Here is a 26,748-nt window from a genome sequence, read left to right as displayed (position 1 = left end):
ATAATGCTGCACATGGCCCCATGCAGATATTTGCCCCATATAATGCTGCACATGGCCTCATAAGATGCTCCATACAGATATTTGCCCCATATAATGCTGCACATGGCCCCATACAGATATTTGCCCCCATATAACGCTGCACATGGCCCCATAAGATGCTCCATACAGACATTTGCCCCATATGCTGTTGCTACAATTAATAAAATAAAAAAATTACATACTCACCTCTCAGGCCCCCGGCACTTCTATACTCACCTTTCCTGTTCCACCGTCGGTGCCGCTGTATCTTCCCCGTCCTGTGCACTGACGTTCAGGCAGAGGGTGGCGCGCACTAATCGCATCATCGCGCCCTCTGACCTGAACATCACTGCAGAGGACGCAGAAGACACAGCGGCAATGACGACGGTGGAACGGGGCACAGGTGAATATAGCGCACTGAGTTATACTCACCTGCTCCTGGCGTGGTCCCTGCACGTCTGTTCCCTGGTGCTGGCAGCTTCTTCCTGTAGTGAGCGGTCACATGGTACCGCTCATTACAGTAATGAATATGCGGCTCCAACCCTATGGGAGTGGAGTCGGGTCCATATTTATTACTGTAATGAGCGGTACCCTTCCCTTGCCGACCCCTGGGTATGACTCGAGTATAAGCCGAGAGGGTTACTTTCCACCCAAAAAAGTGGGCTGAAAATCTCGGCTTATACTCGAATATATACGGTAATTATATATTAATGGTGGGTGCATGTCTTTGTTCAGCTGTGTAGTATAGAAGTTAGAGAAAAAGTGGTGGATGTTCTCTGAAAGTGGTGCTCTAGTTAACAGTGCTATTTTATGCAGAGATGAGACTTGGCTGGAAGAAGTAAAGGTGGTCTGCGCCGGATGAAAGAGAAAAACAAAGATGAAGGACTATAAATAGAGATGTCACCGGAGAGTAAGTGTGCTACCTGTACACTTAAACTATACACTGTATACTATATATATATAGATCCTGAGTATAATGTAAGTGGTGATCCCTGTATTACCTGTACATTATGTACATTATACACTATATACAGAGCTCCTGTTTACAATGTCACTGGTGCTCACTGTATTACCTGTATGATATACACTATATACAGAGATCCTGTTTATAATGTCACTGGTGATCCCTGTATTACCTGTATGATATACACTATATACATAGCTCCTATGTATAATGTCACTGGTGATTCCAGGATTACCTGTACTTTGATACTGCATACATATCTCTTGTGTATAATGTCACTGGTGATTACTGTATTATCTGTACACTAACACTGTATGCAGAGCTCCTGTGTATAATGTCACTGGTGATCCTTGTATTACATGTCCACTGACACTATATACATAGCTATCGTGTATAATGTCACAAGTGATCACTGTATTACTTGTACACTGACGCTATATACATAGCTCCTATGAATAATGTCACTGGTGTTCCCTGCATTACTTGCACACTGACAATATATGCAGACCTCCTGTATATAATGTCACTAGTGATCACTGTATTAGGCCTCTTTCACACTAGCGTCGTGCACTGCACGTCGCTATGCGTCGTTTGGTTGAAAAAACGCATCCTGCAAAAGTGCTTGCAGGATGCATTTTTTCACCATTGATTTGCATTAGCATCGCATTGCGATGCTTTGCCACATGTCGCAACCGTCATGCGACGGTTGCACCGTGTTGTGGCGGACCGTCGGCTGCAAAAAACGTTACATGTAACGTTTTTTGCTGCCGATGGACCGCCATTTCCGACCACGCATGCGCGGCCGGAACTCCACCCCCACCTCCCCGCACCTCACAATGGGGCAGCGGATGCGTGGAAAAACAGCATCCGCTGCCCACCTTGTGCGGAGCATTCACTGCTAGCATCAGTACGTCGGCCCGTCGCACTGCGACGGGCCGAGTACGACGCTAGTGTGAAAGAGGCCTTACCTGTACACTTACATTATACACTGTGTACTACTTACAGAGCTCCTGTGTATAATGTCACTTATGGTAAAATTAGTATTGTGGCTTTTTATTATTAATCATTATTGTAGTATTCGGTCACTATTTAGTGGTAATATGTGATCTGGTCATGGTGTGGCAGTATTTCTTCCTTGTATGTGGTATTATTTTGTCACTATGTGGTGGGAATATGGGGTCCGGCCATAGCGTGACAGTATTTGCCTCTTGTATGTGGTGTTATTAGTCATTTTAAAAAATGTATGTGACACAGTCCCTTAAGCAAAAAAAAAACAAACCTAGAAAGAGTATTTGGCATTTTAATAGTTTACAGTAGAGAAGGGCCCAGTCAAAAGAACCTACCTTGTTGTAGTGTCAGGCCAAAACAAAATCTGCTGCCTTTGTATGTGATATGGTGTTCAATGGGAACTATCAATGTGTGATTGGTGAGGACATGGAGCATAAGTGACGTTTTTCCAAGAGTGGGTGGTGGGACTGTGGAAGGTTTGAGGGATGGAGGCACACCTTGGGTGGAGTTTGGAAGGCGCCTCTAGGGGGTCTGAATTTTTTGCGAGTATTGGGCCCTGAAATTCCTGATGGCAGCCCTGAGAAGCCTGCACGTACGAATGGCCACCACTGTGGCTAGACCTGTTGAGCTTCCTCCATCTACGGCTCATGCAGTATTACCTGCTCCAGATTTGACCACAAAACATCCCTATCATTATACAAAAAAAGTTGCGCTCTATCATGCTAAAGCATGTCAATTTGGAATATGTGAAATTTGAATAGCAGTACGGCTTTAGAGGATTAGAAAAAAATATGAGACGCTTAGCATAAAATTTGACCAAATATTATGTGCATATTAACCATTGTCAAGGTGGTCTCAACCTGATGGGTTCCTGACCTGTGTGAATACCTCTGTAAGGCTGATGACTGAATTCCTGGGTGAATGTGGACACTAGGGTTGAGCGAAACGGGTCGATCATTTTCAAAAGTCGCCGACTTTTGGCTAAGTCGGCGTCTCATGAAACCCGATCCGACCCCTGTGCTTGTCGGCCATGCGGTACGCGACTTTCGCGCCAAAGTCGCGTTTCAATGACGCGAAAAGCGCCATTTCTCAGCCAATGAAGGTGAACGCAGAGTGTGGGCAGCGTGATGACATAGATCCTGGTCCCCACCATCTTAGAGAAGGGCATTGCAGTGATTGGCTTGCTGTCTGCGGCGTCACAGGGGCTATAAAGGGGCGTTCCCGCCGACCGCCATCTTACTGCTGCTGATCTGAGCTTAGGGACAGGTTGCTGCCGCTTCGTCAGAAGCAGGGAGAGCGTTAGGCAGGGTCCACTAACCACCAAACCGCTTGTGCTGCAGCGATTTCCACTGTCCAACACCACCTTCGGTGTGCAGGGACTGTGGAAGCTATATTTTTTTTTTTTCCCCTCAGCGCTGTAGCTCATTGGGCTGCCCTAGAAGGCTCCGTGATAGCTGTATTGCTGTGTGTACGCCACTGTGGAAACCAACTGCTTTTTTCAAAGCACATATCCTCTTGTTCCTTCCTTTCTGCACAGCTATCTTTTTTGTTTGTCCACACTTTTTATTTAATTTGTGCATCAGTCCACTCCTATTGCTGCCTGCCATACCTGGCTTAGATTACTGCAGGGAGATAGTAATTGTAGGACAGTCCCTGTTTTTTTTTTGTTTTTTTTGTGGGAGATTAAGATTGGCATTTCTGCTACAGTGCCATCCCTGTGTGTGCCATCTCTCACTGAGTGGGCCATAGAAAGCCTATTTATTTTTTCCGTGATTTGTGTTCTAAATTCTACCTCAACACAAAAACACTACATCAATCAGTGGGAGAAAAATATTGGCCTCAGTCAGGGCTTGTGTGCCACTGCTGTGTGTGCTATCTCTCATTCAGTGGGCTATAGAAAGCCTATTTTTTTTTATTTTTTTTTAATATTATTTGGTTTCTAAAGTCTCCCTGAAAAAAAAAAAATACCTAAAAAAACAGTGGGAGAGTAATATTGCCCTTTCAGCTTGTGTGCCAGTCTTGACTCCTGGGTGTGCCACCTCTCTCCCTCTCATTCAGTGGGCCATAGAAAGCCTATTTATTTTTTTTTTAAATATTATTGGGTTTCTAAAGTCTCCCTTAAAAAACAAAAAATACATAAAAAAACAGTGGGAGAGTAATATTGCCCTTTCAGCTTGTGTGCCAGTCTTGACTCCTGGGTGTGCCACCTCTCTCTCTCATTCAGTGGGCCATAGAAAGGCTATTTTTTTTTTTGGGTTTTTTTAATATTATTTGGTTTCTAAAGTCTCCCTGAAAAAAAAAAAAAAAACATAAAAAAACAGTGGGAGAGTAATATTGCCCTTTCAGCTTGTGTGCCAGTCTTGACTCCTGGGTGTGCCACCTCTCTCCCTTTCATTCAGTGGGCCATAGAAAGCCTATTTATTTTTTTTTTTAAATATTATTGGGTTTCTAAAGTCTCCCTTAAAAAACAAAAAATACATAAAAAAACAGTGGGAGAGTAATATTGCCCTTTCAGCTTGTGTGCCAGTCTTGACTCCTGGGTGTGCCACCTCTCTCTCTCATTCAGTGGGCCATAGAAAGGCTATTTTTTTTTTGTTTTTTTTAATATTATTTGGTTTCTAAAGTCTCCCTGAAAAAAAAAAAAAAACATAAAAAAACAGTGGGAGAGTAAAATTGCCCTTTCAGCTTGTGTGCCAGTCTTGACTCCTGGGTGTGCCACCTCTCTCCCTCTCATTCAGTGGGCCATAGAAAGCCTATTTATTTTTTTTTTTAAATATTATTGGGTTTCTAAAGTCTCCCTTAAAAAACAAAAAATACATAAAAAAACAGTGGGAGAGTAATATTGCCCTTTCAGCTTGTGTGCCAGTCTTGACTCCTGGGTGTGCCACCTCTCTCTCTCATTCAGTGGGCTATAGAAAGCCTATTTTTTTTTATTTTTTTTTTAATATTATTTGGTTTCTAAAGTCTCCCTGAGAAAAAAAAAAAAATAAATTAGGTGGGAGATTAATATTGACATTAGTGCTTGAGTGACAGTCCTGCGTGTGTGTCATCTCTGTGATTTTGTGCCACAGAAAACAGAGTGTGTAACATTGTGCCTGATTTTCCTTGTGGTCTCACCAACCTGTTAAGGGATATTGAAATCATACTGAAGTTATAGCTCACCGTGTAAGTTGTTTGACAGCAACAAATAAAGTTACTTTGGTTAAGATTTTAAAACAATGAGGAAGTCTGGTGCAAGAGGTCGTCGTGGGCGTTCATTGTCAGCTGGTAATGATGGTAGTGGTAGTGGAGCATCAGGTGGTCGTGGGGATAAAAATATTCCACCTAAGTCTGGAGCTGTGGAGCCAGTTTCGTCGTCAGGCTACACAAGGCCTCGAACGCTCTCTTTTCTGGGAGTAGGAAAACCGCTTTTAAAGGCGGAGCAGCAACAGCAAGTTTTGGCTTACATTGCAGACTCAGCCTCTAGCTCTTTTGCCTCCTCTTCCGAAACTGGTAAATGTAAAAGCAGCGCGTCGCTTGTGGATGTTCACGGTCAGGGACAAGTCGCTTCCTTGTCCTCCTCAGCAAAAACTACAAGAAGAGAGAAGGATGCAGCAGGCGACACAACGGGTCACTCCATGGAGCTCTTTACACATACCGTCCCTGGCTTAGAAAGTGAAACATTTAACAGGCCATGCCCATTACAAGTATATTCTGACATGGAGTGCACTGATGCACAGCCACAGCCAGAGTACTATGCTGCTCCTTTGACTCAGACCACCACATTGCCCTCTCAGGGTACAGATCCACAATCAGACCCTGATGAGACTATGTTGCCCCGCCACGAACGCTATACCACCGACCGACACAGTGACACAGACGAAGTTGCACACGAGCTCGAAGAGGAGGTAATAGATGACCCAGTTATTGACCCCGATTGGCAGCCATTGGGGGAACAGGGTGCAGGCGGCAGTAGTTCAGAAGCGGAGGTGGAGGAGGGGCCGCAGCAGGCATCAACATCGCAACAGGTTCCATCTGCCGGGCCCGTATCTGGCCCAAAACGCGTGTCAAAGCCAAAACCTGTTGGAGCACAGCGTTGCCATCCGGTTAAAGCTCAGTCTGCAATCCCTGAAAAGGGATCCGAGTCTAGGAAGAGTGCAGTCTGGCATTTTTTTAAACAACATCCAACTGATCAGCGCAAAGTCATCTGTCAAAAATGTTCAACTAGCTTAAGCAGAGGTCAGAATCTGAAAAGTCTAAATACTAGTTGCATGCATAGACACTTAACCACCATGCATTTTCAAGCCTGGACTAACTACCAAACGTCCCTCAAGGTTGTAGCACCCTCGGCCAATGAAGCTAGTCAGCAACGCAACATCCCTTCCGTCACTGTAAGGCCACCATTTTCCGCACCACCGGCAGTATCTGTGCAGGTTTCTTTGCCAGCCAAAAGCAGTCAGGGTCAGGGAATCACCAGTTTTGTAGGAGGAAATATTGCATCTAGGGCACCGGCGGAAACAATACCGTCTCCAACCGTCTCTCAGTCTGCCATGTACACCGGCACACCCGAAAGTTCCACGATCTCCAGCTCTCCAGTCCAGCTCACCCTACATGAGACTCTGGTTAGAAAAAGGAAGTACTTATCCTCGCATCCGCGTACACAGTGTTTTAACGCCCACATAGCTAGACTAATCTCGTTAGAGATGATGCCCTACCGGTTAGTTGAAAGCGAAGCTTTCAAAGCCCTGATGGAGTACGCTGAACCACGATACGAGCTACCCAGTCGACACTTTTTTTCCAGAAAAGCCATCCCAGCCCTGCACCAGCATGTTAAACAGCGCATCGTCCATGCACTCAGGCAATCTGTGAGTACAAAGGTGCACCTGACTACAGATGCATGGACCAGTAGGCATGGCCAGGGACGTTATGTGTCCATCACGGCACACTGGGTGAATGTGGTGGATGCAGGGTCCACAGGCGACATCAATTTAGGGACAGTTGTGCCTAGCCCACGGTCTAGGAAACAGTTGGCTGTAGGCGTTCGCACCCCCTCCTCCTCCTCCTCCTCGTCCTCCTGCAGAAGCTACAGCTCTTCCACAGAACGCAGTCTGCCAACCACTCCATCGGCAGATGACACTGTTGCACACCAGTTGTCCCATTATGGGCCAGCTACTGCCAAGCGTCAGCAGGCTGTATTGGCTATGAAGTGCTTGGGCGACAACAGACACACCGCGGAAGTTCTGTCCGAGTTCTTGCAACAAGAAACGCAGTCGTGGCTGGGCACAGTAGATCTTGAGGCAGGCAAGGTAGTGAGTGATAACGGAAGGAATTTCATGGCTGCCATCTCCCTTTCCCAACTGAAACACATTCCTTGCCTGGCTCACACCTTAAACCTGGTGGTGCAGTGCTTATTGAAAACTTATCCTGGGTTCTCCGACCTGCTCCTCAAAGTGCGTGCACTTTGCTCACATATCCGACGTTCGCCTGTACACGCCAGCCGTATGCAGACCTATCAGCGGTCTTTGAACCTTCCCCAGCATCGCCTAATCATAGACGTTGCAACAAGGTGGAACTCAACACTGCACATGCTTCAGAGACTGTGCGAACAGAGGCGTGCTGTTATTTATTTGTGGGAGGATACACGGGCAGGCAGTAGGATGGCAGACATGGAGTTGTCAGGTGTGCAGTGGTCTAAGATACAAGACATGTGTCAAGTCCTTCAGTGTTTTGAGGAATGCACACGGCTGGTTAGTGCAGACAACGCCGTAATAAGCATGAGCATCCCCCTAATGCGTCTGCTGATGCAAAGTTTGACGCACATAAAGGAGCAGGCGTCTGCACCAGAGGAAGAGGAAAGCCTTGATGACAGTCAGCCATTGTCTGGTCAGGGCAGTGTACAGGACGAGGTAGCGGGCGAAGAGGAGGTGGAGGACGAGGAGGATGATGGGGATGAGTATATTTTTAATGCCGAACCTTTCCCGGGGGCACAGGAAATTGGTTGCGTGTCACGGCCGGGTTCTGGTTTTTTGAGGGACACAAGTGACGTAGATTTGCCTGCAACTGCCCCTCAACCAATCACAACCGGAGATTTGACAACTGGAACTTTGGCCCACATGGCGGATTATGCCTTACGTATCCTAAAAAGGGACACACGCATTACGAAAATGATGAACGATGACGATTACTGGTTGGCCTGCCTCCTTGATCCACGCTATAAAGGCAAATTGCAAAATATTATGCCACATGAGAACTTGGAACTAATATTAGCAACCAAACAATCAACTCTTGTTGACCGTTTGCTTCAGGCATTCCCAGCACACAGCGCACGTGATCGTTCTCACACGAGCTCCAGGGGGCAGCAGACTAGGAGTGTTAGGGGTGCACACATCAGAAGTGGCGTTGGACAGAGGGGTTTTCTGACCAGGTTGTGGAGTGATTTTGCTATGACCGCAGACAGGACAGGTACTGCTGCATCAATTGAAAGTGACAGGAGACAACATTTGTCCAGTATGGTTACTAACTATTTTTCATCCCTTATCGATGTTCTCCCTCAACCGTCATTCCCACACCTGGCCAGAATTGGCAGAATATGCATTGCAGGAGCTTGCTTGCCCGGCAGCAAGTGTCCTATCAGAAAGAGTATTCAGTGCTGCAGGTTCAATATTAACCGAAAAAAGGACTCGTCTGGCTACCCAAAATGTTGACGATCTAACATTCATTAAAATGAACCACAACTGGATTTCGAAATCTTTTGCCCCACCTTGCCCGGCCGACACCTAGCTTTCCTATGAAAGGCTCTTGCCTGTGAATTACTTTTCTAATGTCTAATTTGCTGCAGCTGATTGTACAGCATACGACATGTTTACACCTCCCTAAATGGCCAAACTCCCCACACGGGGCCGTGGTATCGCGACTTGGCACAAGCACCCGTGAGACTGCTGTTTGTCTGAAGAGGTGGGTGTGCTCGCTTTTGGTTGACGGCATTGCTACTGGGTCCCTCATAGTACAATGTAGTGTCTCTGGCGGTGGTGGTGCGCACCCAACGTCAGACACACCGTTGTAACATGAGGGGCCCTGGGGCGGTCCCGCCGGCCTCTAGAGAGTTCCCCCCTACCCCAGCTCAAAATGTGCTCTACCACATGCAAAATTATGTCGCACAGCTCCACCAATCTTTAGTCTATTCGCTGACATCATTCAATGTCTGGCACTGACAATACAAATTTGTAGACATCTATGATGCAACTTAAAGTAGTCTGTGTCTGTGTCCTATATTGGCACCATTAAATAGTTACTGCCAAATTACTATGTCAGAAACTCAGCAGATGAGCCCACCCCTGTACCTAAGTATGCCACCTTTTTTTTTGTTTTGGTTGTTTTGCGAGACATTAACATCTATTTATATTTTGGGAGTACTGGGACAGACACTCCTTGCACTACTCCTCCACTCACCACCAAGCTGCCCGTGTATCCATGTAACTGCTGTAAAACTGCCATGAGCCTATTGTTTGTTATTTTAGGCCTTTGAAGCCTGTCTGCGGTCCCTCCTTCCACTAGTCCTCCACTGACCAGACCACTGCTGCCCGTGTACCCCTGGAACCAATTATAAAGTGCCTACAGCCAGCCCATTTTTTTATGTTAGGCCTTTGAAGCCTGTCTGCGGTCCCTCCTTCCACTAGTCCTCCACTGACCAGACCACTGCTGCCCGTGTACCCCTGGAACCAATTATAAAGTGCCTACAGCCAGCCCATTTTTTTATGTTAGGCCTTTGAAGCCTGTCTGCGGTCCCTCCTTCCACTAGTCCTCCACTGGCCAGACCACTGCTGCCCGTGTACCCCTGGAACCAATTATAAAGTGCCTACAGCCAGCCCATTTTTTTATGTTAGGCCTTTGAAGCCTGTCTGCGGTCCCTCCTTCCACTAGTCCTCCACTGACCAGACCACTGCTGCCCGTGTACCCCTGGAACCAATTATAAAGTGCCTACAGCCAGCCCATTTTTTTATGTTAGGCCTTTGAAGCCTGTCTGCGGTCCCTCCTTCCACTAGTCCTCCACTGGCCAGACCACTGCTGCCCGTGTACCCCTGGAACCAATTATAAAGTGCCTACAGCCAGCCCATTTTTTTATGTTAGGCCTTTGAAGCCTGTCTGCGGTCCCTCCTTCCACTAGTCCTCCACTGGCCAGACCACTGCTGCCCGTGTACCCCTGGAACCAATTATAAAGTGCCTACAGCCAGCCCATTTTTTTATGTTAGGCCTTTGAAGCCTGTCTGCGGTCCCTCCTTCCACTAGTCCTCCACTGACCAGACCACTGCTGCCCGTGTACCCCTGGAACCAATTATAAAGTGCCTACAGCCAGCCCGTTTTTTTATGTTAGGCCTTTGAAGCCTGTCTGCGGTCCCTCCTTCCACTAGTCCTCCACTGGCCAGACCACTGCTGCCCGTGTACCCCTGGAACCAATTATAAAGTGCCTACAGCCAGCCCATTTTCTTATGTTAGGCCTTTGAAGCCTGTCTGCGGTCCCTACTTTAAATACTCCTCCACTGACCACCAAGCTGCCTGCCCGTGTATCCATGTAACCGCTGTAAAACTGCCATGAGCCTATTGTTTGTTATGTTAGGCCTTTGATAGCCTGTCTGCGGTCCCTACTTGCAATACTCCTCCACTGACCACAATGCTGCCTGGAGTGCCTGCCTGTGTATCCATGTAACCGATGTAAAACTGCCATGACTGCCTACTGTTTGTTATTTTAGGCCTTTGATAGCCTGTCTGCGGCCCCTACTTGCAATACTCCTCCACTGACCACAATGCTGCCTGGAGTGCCTGCCTGTGTATCCATGTAACCGATGTAAAACTGCCATGACTGCCTACTGTTTGTTATTTTAGGCCTTTGATAGCCTGTCTGCGGCCCCTACTTGCAATACTCCTCCACTGACCACAATGCTGCCTGGAGTGCCTGCCTGTGTATCCATGTAACCGATGTAAAACTGCCATGACTGCCTACTGTTTGTTATTTTAGGCCTTTGATAGCCTGTCTGCGGCCCCTACTTGCAATACTCCTCCACTGACCACAATGCTGCCTGGAGTGCCTGCCTGTGTATCCATGTAACCGATGTAAAACTGCCATGACTGCCTACTGTTTGTTATTTTAGGCCTTTGATAGCCTGTCTGCGGCCCCTACTTGCAATACTCCTCCACTGACCACAATGCTGCCTGGAGTGCCTGCCTGTGTATCCATGTAACCGATGTAAAACTGCCATGACTGCCTACTGTTTGTTATTTTAGGCCTTTGATAGCCTGTCTGCGGCCCCTACTTGCAATACTCCTCCACTGACCACAATGCTGCCTGGAGTGCCTGCCTGTGTATCCATGTAACCGATGTAAAACTGCCATGACTGCCTACTGTTTGTTATTTTAGGCCTTTGATAGCCTGTCTGCAGCCCCTACTTGCAATACTCCTCCACTGACCACACCAATGCTGCCCGTGTACCCCTGGAACCTATTTAAAAGTTCATAGAGCCTAGTTATATATTTTATTTACTATTAATAAGGCCATGATGGACTACGCTGTACCACGCTACAAGCTAACCAGTCGACACTTCTTTTGCGAGAAAAGCCATCCCAACCCTCCACCAGCATGTAGAAGACCGCATTGTCCATGCACTCTGGCAATCTGTGAGTACAAAGGTGCACCTGACAACAGACGCATGGACCTGTAGGCATGGCCACGGAAGATTACGTGTCCATTACGGCGCAATGGGTTAATGTGGTGGATGCATGGTCCACAGGGGACAGCCTACTAAGTCTGTCTGCAGTCCCTAATTCAAATTGTCCTCCACTGTCTAAATCGGAGCTTCCACCTTCTGGCTTTCGGCCTATAGTATCAGAAATTAAACTGCATTTGGCCTTCAACTTTGGTTAGGGCCTACTAACGGCTTCTGCCCCTCCCTGGTGTTGCCCTCAACTAAATAAAGCTGAGCTTCAACCTTCTGCTCCAAATTACCATTTTAAAAAATGCAATAGGCTTTTCCGGCCTACTAAAGGTGTCTGTCTGTGTGCCCCTGCCTGGTGTTGTCCTCAACTAAATAAAGCTGAGCTTCAACCTTCCGGCTCTCATTAAGTGGTTTTAAAAAAAAAAAATGGTGGTTAGGGCCTACTAACGGCTTCTGCCCCTCCCTGGTGTTGCCCTCAACTAAATAAAGCTGAGCTTCAACCTTCTGCTCCAAATTACCATTTTAAAAAATGCAATAGGCTTTTCCGGCCTACTAAAGGTGTCTGTCTGTGTGCCCCTGCCTGGTGTTGTCCTCAACTAAATAAAGCTGAGCTTCAACCTTCTGCTCCAAATTACCATTTTAAAAAATGCAATAGGCTTTTCCGGCCTACTAAAGGTGTCTGTCTGTGTGCCCCTGCCTGGTGTTGTCCTCAACTAAATAAAGCTGAGCTTCAACCTTCTGCTCCAAATTACCATTTTAAAAAATGCAATAGGCTTTTCCGGCCTACTAAAGGTGTCTGTCTGTGTGCCCCTGCCTGGTGTTGTCCTCAACTAAATAAAGCTGAGCTTCAACCTTCCGGCTCTCATTAAGTGGTTTTAAAAAAAAAAAAAAGGTGGTTAGGGCCTACTAACGGCTTCTGCCCCTCCCTGGTGTTGCCCTCAACTAAATAAAGCTGAGCTTCAACCTTCTGCTCCAAATTACCATTTTAAAAAATGCAATAGGCTTTTCCGGCCTACTAAAGGTGTCTGTCTGTGTGCCCCTGCCTGGTGTTGCCCTCAACTAAATAAAGCTGAGCTTCAACCTTCTGCTCCAAATTACCATTTTAAAAAATGCAATAGGCTTTTCCGGCCTACTAAAGGTGTCTGCCCCTCCCTGGTGTTGTCCTCAACTGAACAAAGCTGAGCTTCCACATTCTGGCTTTCGCCCTATACTATCAGATATTAAACTGCATTTGGCCTACTAGTGTGGTTAGGCCCTTGAAACAGTGTCTGCTGCTCTTGGGTTTGCTACTCCACTGAACAAAGCAATGCCGCCTGTTTAGTCCTGTTACCAATTTTGAACTGCATGTAGCCTACTTTATTCTTTGGCCCTATATCTGTTTCCTCCTCATCCTGCCCATTGCCCAGCCACTGCTAAATGAGACTGCTGGTACATTGACCTAGACCACTACATTCCCCTTGTACTCTACACAGCCAGAATCTGACCCTGCTGAAAGTAAGGTTCCCCTTCCCGCATGTTATACCACCTTACACAGGGACAAAGAGGAAGGTGCAGATGAAAGTGCAGGTTCCTTCATCAGGTGGGGGGGCATACTCGTTGGCGATGTCACTGGCACAGGGCCCCTCAGAGTACGCAAAAGTGTCGCTGCTGGTGGGAGGCGCCCCCGCCATGCAAACACACCGCCGTACTTTGAGGGGCCCTGTGCCAGTGGCAATGCGAACGAGTGGGCCCCCCCCTGCTTGCTCAGGATCACAGCACTTGCAACGTTTAAATACTTACCTTTCCCTGCAACACCGCCGTGACGTAGTCCGCATTTCCTGGGCCCACGAAAAACTTGAGCCAGCCCTACTCCCCCCACAACTTTCCCCCAATTCCCTATGCCCAACTATTATTATACAGTTAATTAAGATTGGCAAGCTTCAGAAACAAGAATGGATGTTTTTGGCATTAAAATGGGCACTGTAGGTGTTTTCCTGGCCTCCACTCACTGCCGACTATGCTTCCCCATTGACTTGCATTGGGTTTCGTGTTTCGGTCGATCCCCGACTTTTAGCGATAATCGGCCGACTGCACTCGACTCTGGACAAAATCGGGTTTCCCAAAACCCTACTCGATCTTAAAAAAATGAAAGTCGCTCAACCCTAGTGGACACCTCTGTCAGCAATGCCTGTATTTATGAGTAAGGCCGGCGTCACTCTAGGCGTATGAAAATACGGTCTGTTTTTTACGGCCGTAATACGCAAAAATGTTCCCAAAATAGTGATCCGTATGTCATCCGTAGGCAGGGTGTCTGTTATGACCCCAATGGCGAGGGTCTCAGAGGAACGTGGAAGTCTGCAGAATACAAAAATCCAGCTCATAGGGCAGTGGTAACTGGGTTGACCATATATCTACTCCTAACGCCAACACTAGAAGTAGCCGGGGATCATTCCTACGTTGATTCTAGATGACACGCGCCAGCCGGAGAATCTAGCTACCCCTAGTAGAGGAAAACAAAGACCTTTCTTGCCTCCAGAGAAGGGGACCCCAAAGCTGGATAGAAGCCCCCCACAAATAATGACGGTGAGGTAAGAGGAAATGACAAACACAGAAATGAACCAGGTTTAGCACAGAGAGGCCCGCTTACTGATAGCAGAATAAAGAAAGGTAACTTATATGGTCAACAAAAACCCTATCAAAATCCACACTGGAAATTCAAGAACCCCCGAACCGTCTAACGGTCCGGGGGGAGAACACCAGCCCCCTAGAGCTTCCAGCAAAGGTCAGGATGTAGATATGGAACAAGCTGGACAAAAATACAAAACCAAAACAAATAGCAAAAAGCAAAAGGCAGACTTAGCTGATATAACTGGAACCAGGATCAGTAGACAAGAGCACAGCAGACTAGCTCTGATAACTACGTTGCCAGGCATTGAACTGAAGGTCCAGGGAGCTTATATAGCAACACCCCTAACTAACGACCCAGGTGCGGATAAAAGGAATGACAGAAAAACCAGAGTCAAAAAACTAGTAACCACTAGAGGGAGCAAAAAGCAAATTCACAACAGTACCCCCCCCTTAGTGAGGGGTCACCGAACCCTCACCACGACCACCAGGGCGATCAGGATGAGCGGCATGAAAGGCACGAACTAAATCGGCCGCATGAACATCAGAGGCGACCACGCAGGAATTATCCTCCTGACCATAGCCCTTCCACTTGACCAGGTACTGAAGCCTCCGCCTGGAGAGGCGAGAATCCAAGATCTTCTCCACCACGTACTCCAACTCGCCCTCAACCAACACCGGAGCAGGAGGCTCAGCAGAAGGAACTACAGGCACAATGTACCGCCGCAACAAGGACCTATGAAATACATTGTGAATAGCAAACGACACAGGAAGATCCAGACGAAAAGATACAGGATTAAGGATTTCCAATATCTTGTAAGGCCCAATAAAACGAGGTTTAAATTTGGGAGAGGAGACCTTCATAGGAACAAAGCGGGAAGAAAGCCATACCAAATCCCCAACGCGTAGTAGGGGACCCACACCGCGGCGGCGGTTGGCAAAGCGCTGAGCCTTCTCCTGTGACAACTTCAAGTTGTCCACCACATGATTCCAGATCTGCTGCAACCTATCCACCACAGAATCCACCCCAGGACAGTCAGAAGGCTCCACATGACCCGAAGAAAAGCGAGGATGGAAACCAGAGTTGCAGAAAAAAGGCGAAACCAAGGTGGCGGAACTAGCCCGATTATTAAGGGCAAACTCAGCCAACGGCAAGAATGTCACCCAATCGTCCTGATCAGCAGAGACAAAACACCTCAAATAAGCCTCCAAAGTCTGATTGGTTCGCTCCGTCTGTCCATTAGTCTGAGGATGGAAAGCAGACGAAAACGACAAATCAATGCCCATCCTACTACAAAAGGATCGCCAGAACCTGGAAACGAACTGGGATCCTCTGTCTGACACAATATTCTCAGGGATGCCGTGCAAACGAACCACGTTCTGGAAAAACACAGGAACCAGATCGGAAGAGGAAGGCAGCTTAGGCAAAGGAACCAAATGGACCATCTTGGAGAAGCGATCACATATCACCCAGATAACGGACATGCCCTGAGATAGCGGAAGATCAGAAATGAAATCCATGGAGATATGAGTCCAAGGTCTCTTCGGGACAGGCAAGGGCAAGAGCAAACCGCTGGCACGAGAACAGCAAGGCTTAGCTCGAGCACAAGTCCCACAGGACTGCACAAATGACCGCACATCCCTTGACAAGGAAGGCCACCAAAAGGACCTGGCCACCAGATCTCTGGTGCCAAAAATTCCCGGGTGACCTGCCAACACCGAGGAATGAACCTCGGAAATGACTCTGCTGGTCCACTTATCCGGGACAAACAGTCTGTCAGGTGGACAAGACTCAGGCCTATCAGCCTGAAATCTCTGCAACACACGTCGCAGATCCGGAGAAATAGCTGACAAGATAACTCCATCTTTAAGAATACCAACAGGATCAGCGACTCCAGGAGCATCAGGCACAAAGCTCCTAGAAAGAGCATCGGCCTTCACATTCTTTGAACCTGGTAAATACGAGACAACAAAATCAAAGCGGGAGAAAAACAATGACCAGCGGGCCTGTCTCGGATTAAGGCGTTTAGCAGACTCGAGATACATCAGATTTTTGTGATCAGTCAAGACCACCACACGATGCTTAGCACCCTCAAGCCAATGACGCCACTCCTCAAATGCCCATTTCATGGCCAACAACTCCCGATTGCCCACATCATAATTTCGCTCGGCAGGCGAAAACTTCCTAGAGAAAAAGGCACAAGGTTTCATAACAGAGCAACCAGGGCCTCTCTGCGACAAAACGGCCCCTGCCCCAATCTCCGAAGCATCCACCTCAACCTGAAAGGGAAGTGAGACGTCAGGCTGGCACAAAACAGGCGCCGAAGTAAACCGGCGTTTCAACTCCTGGAAAGCCTCCACGGCAGCAGGAGCCCAGTTAGCTACATCGGAGCCCTTCTTGGTCATATCCGTCAAAGGTTTCACAATGCTAGAAAAATTAGCGATAAAACGACGGTAGAAGTTAGCGAAGCCCAAGAACTTCTGAAGACTCTTAACTGACGAGGGCTGAGTCCAATCAAGAATAGCTCGGACCTTGACTGGGTCCATCTCCACAGCAGAAGGGGAAAAAATGAACCCCAAAAAGGGAACCTTCTGTACACCAAAGAGACACTTTGAGCCCTTGACAAACAAAGAATTTTCACGCAAAATTTTAAAGACCAACCTGACCTGCTCCACATGCGAATCCCAATTATCAGAAAAAACCAAAATATCATCCAGATAAACAATCAAAAATTTATCCAGATACTTCCGGAAAATGTCATGCATAAAGGACTGAAAAACTGAAGGCGCATTGGAGAGCCCAAAAGGCATCACCAAGTACTCAAAATGACCTTCGGGCGTATTGAATGCGGTTTTCCATTCATCACCTTGCTTAATGCGCACAAGGTTGTACGCACCACGAAGGTCTATCTTGGTGAACCACTTGGCACCCTTAATCCGGGCAAACAAGTCAGACAACAGCGGTAAAGGATACTGAAATTTGACAGTGATCTTATTTAAAAGCCGATAATCAATACAAGGTCTCAAAGATCCGTCCTTTTTTGCCACAAAAAAGAATCCCGCACCAAGAGGGGAAGAAGACGGACGAATATGTCCTTTCTCCAGAGACTCCTTGATATATGAACGCATAGCGGTATGTTCAGGTACCGACAGATTAAACAGTCTTCCCTTAGGAAATTTACTGCCTGGGATCAAATCTATAGCACAGTCACAGTCCCTATGAGGAGGCAGTGCACTGGACTCAGACTCACTGAAGACATCCTGATAATCAGACAAATACTCCGGAACTTCCGAAGGCGTAGAAGAAGCAATAGACACAGGCAGGGAATCCCCATGAATACCACGACAGCCCCAACTTGAGACTGACATAGCCTTCCAGTCCAGGACTGGATTATGGGTCTGTAACCATGGCAGCCCTAAAACAACCAAATCATGCATTTTATGTAAAACCAGGAAACGTATCACCTCGCGGTGTTCAGGAGTCATGCACATGGTAACCTGTGTCCAATACTGCGGTTTATTTGCTGCCAATGGTGTAGCATCAATACCCCTAAGAGGAATAGGATTTTCTAATGGTTCAAGAGTAAAACCACAGCGCTTAGCAAATGAGAGATCCATGAGACTCAGGGCAGCACCTGAATCTACAAACGCCATGACAGGATAAGATGACAGTGAGCAAATCAAAGTTACAGACAGAATAAATTTAGGTTGCAAATTACCAACGGTGACAGGACTAACAACCTTAGCTATACGTTTAGAGCATGCTGAGATAACATGTGTAGAATCACCACAGTAGTAGCACAAGCCATTCCGGCGTCTATGAATTTTCCGCTCATTTCTAGTCAGGATTCTATCACATTGCATTAAATCAGGTGTCTGTTCAGACAACACCATGAGGGAATTTGCGGTTTTTCTATCACATTGCACCGAATTAGGTGTCTGTTCAGACAACACCATGAGGGAATTTGCGGTTTTGCGCTCCCGCAACCGCCGGTCAATTTGAATAGCCAGTGCCATAGTATCATTCAGACCTGTGGGAATGGGAAAACCCACCATAACATTCTTAATGGCTTCAGAAAGACCATTTCTAAAATTAGCGGCCAGTGCACACTCGTTCCAATGTGTCAGCACGGACCATTTCCGAAATTTTTGGCAATACACTTCAGCCTCGTCCTGCCCCTGAGACATAGCCAGCAAGGCCTTTTCTGCCTGAATCTCAAGATTGGGTTCCTCATAAAGTAAACCGAGCGCCAGAAAAAACGCATCAAGATCAGCCAATGCCGGATCTCCTGGTGCCAGCGAAAAAGCCCAATCCTGAGGGTCGCCCCGTAAGAACGAAATAACAATTTTTACTTGCTGAGCAGAATCTCCAGATGAACAGGGTCTCAGGGACAAAAACAATTTACAATTATTCACGAAATTCCTAAACTTAAACCTGTCTCCGGAAAACAGTTCAGGAATCGGTATTTTAGGTTCTGACATAGGATTTCTGATAACATAGTCTTGTATGCCCTGCACACGAGTAGCCAGCTGGTCCACACTTGTAATCAAGGTCTGGACATTCATGTCTGCAGCAAGCATAGCCACTCTGAGGTAAAGGGGAAGAAGAAAAAAAAAAAAAAAAAAAACTCAGAATCTTCTTTCTTATAATCCCTCTTCTGCAATGCATTAAACATTTAATACTGGGCCTGGCAAACTGTTATGACCCCAATGGCGAGGGTCTCAGAGGAACGTGGAAGTCTGCAGAATACAAAAATCCAGCTCATAGGGCAGTGGTAACTGGGTTGACCATATATCTACTCCTAACGCCAACACTAGAAGTAGCCGGGGATCATTCCTACGTTGATTCTAGATGACACGCGCCAGCCGGAGAATCTAGCTACCCCTAGTAGAGGAAAACAAAGACCTTTCTTGCCTCCAGAGAAGGGGACCCCAAAGCTGGATAGAAGCCCCCCACAAATAATGACGGTGAGGTAAGAGGAAATGACAAACACAGAAATGAACCAGGTTTAGCACAGAGAGGCCCGCTTACTGATAGCAGAATAAAGAAAGGTAACTTATATGGTCAACAAAAACCCTATCAAAATCCACACTGGAAATTCAAGAACCCCCGAACCGTCTAACGGTCCGGGGGGAGAACACCAGCCCCCTAGAGCTTCCAGCAAAGGTCAGGATGTAGATATGGAACAAGCTGGACAAAAATACAAAACCAAAACAAATAGCAAAAAGCAAAAGGCAGACTTAGCTGATATAACTGGAACCAGGATCAGTAGACAAGAGCACAGCAGACTAGCTCTGATAACTACGTTGCCAGGCATTGAACTGAAGGTCCAGGGAGCTTATATAGCAACACCCCTAACTAACGACCCAGGTGCGGATAAAAGGAATGACAGAAAAACCAGAGTCAAAAAACTAGTAACCACTAGAGGGAGCAAAAAGCAAATTCACAACAGGTGTCGCAGCGTATTTTGCACATGTCATCCTCCGTATGTAATCCATATGGCATCCTTACTGCGAGATTTTCTCGCAGGCTTGCAAATTGGACATACAATGTATCCATGGGCCCAAATATTCATTAAAACATATGTACAGTCTATATATATATATATAATATATATATATATATATATATATATATATATATATATATATATATATATATATATATATACACAGTATATGTCAGCGAGACACACATATATATATATATATATATATATATATATATATATATATATATATATATATATATATCTATATATGTACATTTCATACAGCGCTAGATAGCAGAAAAGCCGGTAATTCAATTGCCGGCTTTTCCTATCTCCTTCACAAACCCAACATGATATGAGACATGGTTTACATACAGTATACCATCTCATATCCCTTCTTTTATTACATATTCCTTTTTACTAATGTAAGAGGTGTCTCTGTGTCAAATTTGGGGGTTCTAGCTATTAAATTAAAGGGTTAAATCACGGAAAAAATTGGTGTGGGCTGCCGCGCAATTTTCTCCGCCAGAGTAGGAAAGCCAGTGAAAAAAAAAAAGCCAGGTTTTTCAAACGCAAACACCAGGCAGGCCTCAGCCTGATATAAAAGACTGTATTCAATTTTGGGGGGCTTTTTTGTAAAGTTAATTTATGTAAAATAGTGCTGTATATAAGTACAGTGTCAGACAGCAAAAAAAGTGGTCCACCGGCCTAAAGTGCCCAAACTTCGAGCACACAGATATATGAGGGCTGTCATGGAAATACCACACTGGCAAATATGTGGCCTGTTTATATTTTTTAGGCTAAACAGTGCTGTATATAATTACAGTAACAGACAGCAAAAAAAGTGGTCCACCAGCCTACAATGCCCAAACTTGGAAAACGCAGATATATGAGGGCTGTCACGGAAATACCACACTGGCAAATATGTGGCCTTTTCATATTTCTTTATGCTAAATAGTGCTGTATATAATTAGAGTATCAGACAGCAAAAAAAGTGGTAAACCGGCCTACAATGCCCAAACTTGGAGCACGCAGATATATGAGGGCTGTTACGGAAATACCACATTGGCAAATATGTGGCCTTTTTATATTTTTTTATGCTAAATAGTGCTGCATAAAAGTAGATTAGCAGACAGCAAAAAAAGTGGTCCACCGGCCTACAATGCCCAAATTTGGAGCATGCAGATATATGAGGGCTGTTACGGAAATACCATACTGGGAAATATGTGGCCTTTTTTGTATTTTTTTAGGCTAAATAGTGCTTTATATAATTAGAGTAACAGACAGCAAAAAAAGTAGTACTCCGGCCTACATTGCCCAAACTTGAAGCAAGCAGATATATGAGGGCTGTCACGGAAATACCACACTGGTAAATATCTGGCCTGTTTTTTTTTTTTTTAAATGCCAAATAGTGCTATATATAATTAGAGTTACAGACAGCAAAAACAGTGGCAAAATGGCCTAAAATGCCAAAACTTGTGGCACGCAGATATATGAGATCTATTTTGGTGAATTTAAAACACACACAAAAACAAACATTGGCGCAAGGCTAGCACACACAACTATGCTACGTATGCCTGACAAACTATAATTTTCAAACAGGCCTCAGTCTGACAGAACACACTGTATTTTTTTTTTGGGGGGGGGGAATTTTGGGGAAAAAAAAATGCAACTAGGTATATAATAAAGAAGCTGCAGCTGCAGCAGTAGACAGTTATGGAGCTTTGAGAAGGATGCAATGGGAGCAATGGACACACATACAGTGCCTGCAGGCCTTGCACTGATGTGAATATGCTGTGCCCTGCCTACCTAGCGCTGCAATATCGGGACCCATGAAATAGCCCTAAAAAGGACTGTTGGTTTCTCAGGAGTTGTGGATTTAAGAGTTGCAGACCTACACTAACTATAAAAACCACGATTCTGACCCTATCTCGGCAGCAGCTCTCCCTACTCTCGCTGAATCCAGAGCAGAATGCGGCGAACAGGGGGCCCCAGGTATCTTATACTAGGGATGATGCTGTGCGGCCAAGCCAATCACTGCACGACCACAACAAAGATGGCTGCAGTGTTTCATGGCCTGGCAGACAATCCCTGCAGTGTGTTTGGGTCTCTAAAGTCCGCCAAAAATGTGGCGACACCAGTTACTGACGAATAATCCTGGAAATGCTCGGTGCTCGCCGAGTACACCGAGCATAGTGATACTCAGGCAATTAGCGCGCAGTGGCGAGCACGTTTGCTCATCACTTCTCACAATATATCTTAAATGATAACCTGTAAACTTATTGCACAGCCAAATAGACTGAGTCAAAAATCTGACCTGTGGAGACAAGGAAGTGTAATTATTGATCCTTGATCTGCAGTAGACCAGAATAAAAAATACTATTAACTCTGATCTTGAACTTACCTGAATTGTACTGTGAAGGTATTTCTCCTACTGCTTGAGGAGGTGCCTTTAGTGATCTCTTTGCACTGTAATAACAGAGTCCTCTGGAATGTTGGAATATATATCAGCTGCTAATTGTTCTTCTACCCAATAGTTTCCATATGATCCTTGCAGTTAATGCCAACTGACAGAAATGTTCTGGCTGGCAGCAGCGGTATGATCAAAGAAATTTACGGAAATCCTACTTGTGGACCGCAGAATGTGAGCAGCGTCAAACCTAATCCTACTTTTTTCTTAAGAAACAGCTTCCTTCTTCAGGCTTCCGTTCAATAGGAACATGATACTTTTTGCTGTGAGGTGTGCTGCTGTATCTGGTGCCTCCTGCTTTACCTTTCCTGCCAATAGCGAGTTTTGCAGAAGGTTGTAATTCAACCTTTATGATCTCACTAATTTATGGAAGAATGAAATGGAAACCATGAGAGAGCTCAGAGTATGGTTTGAGAAAGAGATGAGGGTTTAATTTTCTACCCTCTCAACCTTGTAATTCCGGGAGAAAAAATAATCTTATGCTTCAGAATAAAAGGAGAAGTAGACATGTTGCAAAAAGTGTAGGAATAGAATAATAAGATTAACCCAAGGCCTATTATTAGTGATGAGCAAATATACTCGTTACTCGAGATTTCTCGAGCATGCTCGGGTGTCCTCTGAGTATTTTTTAGTGCTCGGAGATTTAGTTTTTATTGCCACAGCTGAATGTTTCACATCTCTTAGCCAGCATAAGTACATGTGGGGATTCACCTAGCAACCAGGCAACCCCGACATGTACTTATGCTGGCTAAGAGATGTAAAACATTCAGCTGCAGCAATAAAAACTAAATTTCCGAGCACTAAAAAATACTCAGGGGACACCCAAGCGTGCTCGAGAAATCTCGAGTAACGAGTCTATTCGCTCATCACTACCTATTATACAAAAGGGAGCTCGTCCATAAATATACAAATAGATAACCAAAACGAAATGGACACCAGAACAGTACTTGCAAAATATATATAAAATTACGAAATATGCTTTTTTCTTCGAACCCCGAAGAAGCACATCACGAAACGCGCGTTGGGGTCTCTTTCTCACATTTATAGCAGGTTGATTATCTCTGTCATTTTATGCCTCATCATTATAAGTCTTTTTTTCTATACCAGGGTTGATGTGACATTTAGTTGTACTCTGAAAGATTCTATTTGTGTATGAATTTGTATCATGAGATTTCCCTCCTGATTAATTTCATGCTGATTAATGCATTATAGGGTTGCCTATCTTTGTTATTGCGCTATGTACTATATATAGCACTAGTTATAATCAATCCCCTCCTTCAGCACTTCTTTAGCTGTTCTACCATAGGATTATATGCTACAAATCCGTTACCCTTGTATTCTTTTTGATTTGTTCTAGGCGCATATATAGAGTTTTATATTTTATCAACCTGCTAATGTGTGGGACCTAGGTGTCGCCACCCTTTTTGTATTGCATTTTATTATCATTGTTTGTATTCAACTGTCTTTATTCATATGATTTTAACTTTATGTGGAGTAAAAAACATATTTTGTAATAAAGTTATATATATTTTGCAAGTACTGCTCTGGTGTCCATTATGTTTTGGTTATCCATAAAATAATATGATCACTTCTGGAGTTGTCAATAATTATAAAATAACCTGGGATATTTAATACAAAGAGGCAAAATGAAAATAGCTGAAAGAGTTGGAGGGCAAGCATGACAAGAAAATAAGAAAAATGCTGGAGAAAATGTGAAACATTATCAGAATTAACGCTACTTTTGAGAAATATATTTTGGTAAAGAACACTCCGCAAGTAATTTAGCATAAAAAACTCAAATGGTACACAAAATCAGGAAAGTCCAAAAACAGAAAACATTCAAAATACATTTCTGAGTTTGATAATATCTAAATTAAAACATATTATAAAGAACCACAACACAGACAGCTTGGCTTATATGTTTCAGATGTAGGTAAGACAAGCTTTTCATACAGTAGTTTTTTTCTAAAATTGCATCGGAGTAAAATTTGGCACACTTGTTAATTTATAGCATTTTTTTTCCTCTTCCACTAAGCCCTGCCTCTTTTTATAACAATGGCAAAAGCAGTGGTAAATCAGAAAAAAATTCCAGTTTTGTATCAAATGAGATATGGTGTGACATGCCATGAAGTCACTGAATGTTTCCTTCAGACAAGCCATTGCAGTCACCTGACCACTGCAAGCAATCACAGGCTTCAGCGGGACAGTGAAGGAAGAATCGTGATGACACCAACTGCACTTTGGTCCCAGACCACCAGACTGGCCTGCACTAGATGCAAAGGGTGACAGAAGGTGTGTTTGCAACAGCTGTTATTTTCACCTCATCCATGTCCAGAGTAACTTCTTTTTTAGAACAGACAACCCTTTTAATTAATTTATAGCTGTTGTAAGGGTTTCGTACTCACTCAGATGCGGACAGTAGGAAGACAGGAGACACATTCTCTTAAAAGTCCATGTGGGTTTATTTGCTTCATAAACCCGGCAGCAGCAACAAAAGGTTCAAGGCCTTTAGAGCAGGCAAAACAACACAAATGTTTGTAGCCGGATTCTGATCCCTCAGGCCTGTGGGCACACAGGCTGGGCAATGTCCAGCACGCAGGCTCGGTTTGGAGCCACACACAGAAAGGCCTCTCCCTCTCTGCACACAGACCATGTGCCTAACAACAGCCTCCATTATGTAGGCTGTAGCCACACCCACAGGTGAGGCATGTTAGTAGCCAGACCCGCTCATCTCTCATAGCTACCCACATCCTGGACCCAGGTGCACTAAACAACATGCACTAAAGAAGAATACTCTGGGTTGCATCACAGGAAGCAGCCATCTCTACGGCACATACCTCCCATTGACTAAACGGCCATTAGCCTCCTTACACTGTACAGATTTAATATGCAGAGGATCGAGTTTGAGTCAAATTTCCTAAAATTTGCGGTCTCATATGAATTTGAACATTTTGAGATTCAATTTGCAGTTTGACAAGAAAAAAACATGCCCGGCATCATTTCTCACACTGGTAAAACATCAGAGAGTGGGCTAACATAATTTGGCATTGCTGCACAGGCTTCCTCATAATCCCCTGCAGCTATCTCATCAGATTAAAGTATTTTTCCATATCCAGAATCACAAGGTAAGTCTCTCTTTCTTGTAAAGTGTAAGGTTTTATGGACAGTGGGGTCCTCTCTCCTGTAGAGTGTAAGCTCTTATGGTCAGCGGATATTCTCTCTCTTTATCCTGTAGAATATAAGCTTTTATGGTTAGTGGGGTTCCCTCTCGTCTTCCCAATATGTATTTTCCAAGCAATAGCAAGATTTCCAATATTGATAATTATTTGCCACAAATCTAATTTTGGGGGAAAATTTGTCGAAGTAGACAAATTCAGACATCAAAAGATTCACTCATCTCTAACAAATTCCCCTGTATTTTTGACTCTTATCCTGGGGCCAACTCCAAAATTTCCAACACATGGTGTTTTTCAGAGCCAGGAGAGAGTTGACAGGAGGAGGACCTCAGAGTTTGTTATGTTCCGGAAACCATATAGACTTACTTTGGGGGATGACTACAGTTGGATGCAGAGTCGAATTCCCCCAAACCATCTGCTATGATGTGTTGAGCCTCTAAGCCTATCAGGCTAATCCACGCTTCGTGCAACAATACCACCATCCACACCAGCTAATGGTCGAACAGAGGTTCAGCCGGCCTCCTCAGCGACCAGGTTACAGTTGATAAGTCCTGAGCTCAGGCCCTGCTACAGTGATTACAGTGGGAGCGTGACGCAGAACTAAAGAGTTTGGTGCCAAATGTACATTCTCAGGCAGAGATATTATTTGCTAGCAGAACTGTATGAACTTGAGATATTTACTCACCGTATTAGAGAGACTTATATACTCACATTCTGAACAAAACTGTCCCCAAGGAAAATCTCTTGTGTGTTTGAAAAAAGGGTGGGTTCGAAAGACGTTAAGTTTGGGAACTTCTGTGTTGCACCACTGCTGGGTTGGCCCCTTGCACTCATCTAACTTCATTGTTTTCCTGGGTTAACGCTGCAGCTCCCACATTAGGCAGAAGCATAGGTCACATAAATTACCGTATTGTGCATTGTATAGAACATGCTGGGCCTATAGGTTGTGCAGCACAGAGGTCCTAGTCAATTCTGACTAGGTGTTTGTGAAACTTTACTGTGTTTTCCTTTGTGCTGTTGGCGAAACTCAGGTTACATTTACAGTTTTAATCAGGTGTCTGGTCGTGTTCTTTGTCAATGGCCTGCTGTATCCTGGGGAGTCTGCAGTAGTGCTTCAGATATAATAAAGAGGTCCTAGTTTCTCCTCTACCATATAACTAAAGGTGATTTTTGTCCATGGGGACTAAAATATGCAACTCAGAATCTGGCTACTAGATAGTTTCTTGTGGCCTGTAGGATTGTAGTCTATTTTTAGACCAGTTGGCCATTTATTTCCTTGAAGAAACTTATTTGACCACACTTACATTTTCATTTTGGAATGCTATTTTTT

The 26,748-nt window shown here is 45.1% G+C and overlaps 1 protein-coding gene across 3 annotated transcripts in view; it reads right to left on the bottom strand.

Annotated features, from left to right (window-relative positions):
• Positions 1-26,748, bottom strand: part of LOC143770141 (sulfotransferase 2B1-like) — a 272,873-nt gene that overhangs the window by 206,141 nt on the left and 39,984 nt on the right. The window contains exon 1 of one of the 3 annotated variants that reach the window (XM_077259467.1): positions 26,130-26,150. The exons of 1 other annotated variant lie outside the window; for it this stretch is intronic. The gene's annotated coding sequence lies outside the window, so the exon portion shown is untranslated. Of the gene's footprint in view, positions 1-22,176; positions 22,474-26,129; positions 26,151-26,748 lie in introns of those variants that run through there. One more of the 3 variants, XM_077259463.1, reaches the window with a different exon arrangement.

Source organism: Ranitomeya variabilis, chromosome 4 (assembly GCF_051348905.1).
Source record: "Ranitomeya variabilis isolate aRanVar5 chromosome 4, aRanVar5.hap1, whole genome shotgun sequence".
Taxonomy (NCBI): domain Eukaryota; kingdom Metazoa; phylum Chordata; class Amphibia; order Anura; family Dendrobatidae; genus Ranitomeya; species Ranitomeya variabilis.
This window is presented reverse-complemented; position numbering and strand designations above follow the sequence as displayed.